At 42.4% G+C, this 1,964-nt stretch overlaps 1 long non-coding RNA gene across 1 annotated transcript; it reads right to left on the reverse strand.

Annotated features, from left to right (window-relative positions):
• Positions 1-217: 217 nt before the first annotated feature.
• Positions 218-1,722, reverse strand: LOC121189274. The gene is made up of 3 exons (XR_005894864.1): positions 1,700-1,722; positions 1,303-1,368; positions 218-256 (listed from the first exon to the last, which is right to left on the reverse strand). It is a non-coding gene; the product is annotated as an uncharacterized LOC121189274 (long non-coding RNA).
• Between the last annotated feature and the right edge of the window lie 242 nt (positions 1,723-1,964).

Consider the following 1,964-nt stretch of genomic DNA (forward strand, 5'->3'; position numbering starts at 1 on the left):
TTTAAAGATGTCGTGGCACTTGATTGGAGTGTCATGGAGGGTCTCCATCTTGGAAGCTGTCTCCAGCTGCCTCACCTCATGTTGGGTATTAACCTCTTCACTCTGTCCCTCTGTGATGTAGAGCTCAGTGTAGATCCTGTTGAGGAGGGTTTCACTTCCTGTTCCATCAGTTCCTTCAGTCACACGTTCACATCTCCTCCTCAGACTGATCTTATGTTCATCTAAAACCTCCTGCAGACCACTATCTGCTGAAAATCTGCTGACACAGAAGAAATAATGTCAGACTAAAGAAAGAGAATCTGAGAATCTGCTCATATCTTTCATCAGCTGCATAAAAACTAAAGACAAGCAAAGAAAAGCTTTTTCATTTTGTGGTATTTCTAATCATCTTAAATGCCAAAAGTGTATGATAGAACAAATGACTGTGTATTAAATCACAGGTCCTGTTTTCAGAGATGATGACACGAGCAGACAGATGTACAGTCTTACTTTGTACAGTGCTGCTCTGACTGACTGTCTGCAGTCCAGCTCTTGTTCTGGATCTTTGAACTTACTGAGATACTCTTGGATATTTTGGGTGGATTACTGTGAGATTGTTGGGATTCTTTCAGGCTCTGATAATGTATTTTATCTTGGTGATGTATTGAGTCCTATCAGCTCGTTGTCATGTTGGACATTTAACTCATGAAGACCCTGTAGGGTCAAAGAGTTTCCTTTTTCAGTCTGATCAAACTTTTTTGGGAGCTACAATCCAGTGTGAGGACATTCTGCTCCTTTCCAACTGTCATTAAATCCCAGACACCTGACAACAAATGATTTTAGCAGCACAACCTGAGCTGAGAGTAAATGTTTTGTTGATTGTTGTGAACAAATATCCAGATTTGGTTCACAATGTCTAGAAGCTGTTAAAGGCACAGACATGTAAATCATTAAAGTGGAACCTCCAACATGGAGACACTGTGTTTCTTCTTTGTCCTTCTTTTCATTGACAGGTCTACAGACTCTGGAAGTGGCAATCAGGCTCGTGTTCATACACCAACTCTCACACTGACTGAGACTGATGAAACAGTAACATGAGAAAGCTCTGCTTTATAAATCTGGTGAAAAGAGTGCGTGTGCACATCTCTGTCTCCGTGTGGACACAGAGTTTTATGGATCTGGCCCCTGGTGTCTCCCTGTTTCCTTCAAAAATGTCTGAGAACTGAATCATCCTCAGGTCAGTTTACACTAGACACAGTCTTTTACTTTGTGTCTGAGGGTCCAGGTTCATTACTGAAGCCTGGAGGATTAAAGCCTTTGTACCTTGCTCTCTTCATAGGCGGACAGCTGGATCCTGGAGACTCTGCTCTCAGTCTGTGGTCCTGACCTCTGAAAACACAAACATTTCCTGGCTCAGAGGAATCAGATCTATCAGGCTGTGATACACATTCTGTGTGGGTTTGACTCTGCACATTTATTGGTTTATTGGTAATAAGAAAAATATGGAAAATCAGTGAAAGTAAAAATGTTCTTTAGTCAGATCATTTCCAAAGAAACAAGCAGCCTCAGCAGAAGAGCCAGAAGAACCAGGAAGAACTGATTTTCTGTCGACACAACAGCATCTGTTACAGGCAGAGACGACAACTGAAGGACCTCAACACACTAAACACTGTTATAGCCCAAAGTTTGGAGGTTCACAGGTTTGTAGCAGTTCTCTTACTTTGTGTCTGAGGGTCCAGGTTCATTACTGAAGTCTGGAGGATTCTCTTTGGACCAGTCACTCTTCATAGACAGACAGATGGATCCTGGAGACTCTGCTCTGTCCTCTTCTTCCTCCACACAAACACTCATCTTCTGGACTTCAGTCTGAGAAGGAAACCAGTAAAACACACTGTGAGCTCAGACACAAAGAATCAGGACACACAAGTCTGATCAAGAGTCACATGCAAGACTGAGAGAACAGGAGGCAGCATCTCTTATAAAGT

This window comes from Toxotes jaculatrix, chromosome 11 (genome assembly GCF_017976425.1).
Source record: "Toxotes jaculatrix isolate fToxJac2 chromosome 11, fToxJac2.pri, whole genome shotgun sequence".
Classification (NCBI taxonomy): Eukaryota; Metazoa; Chordata; class Actinopteri; family Toxotidae; genus Toxotes; species Toxotes jaculatrix.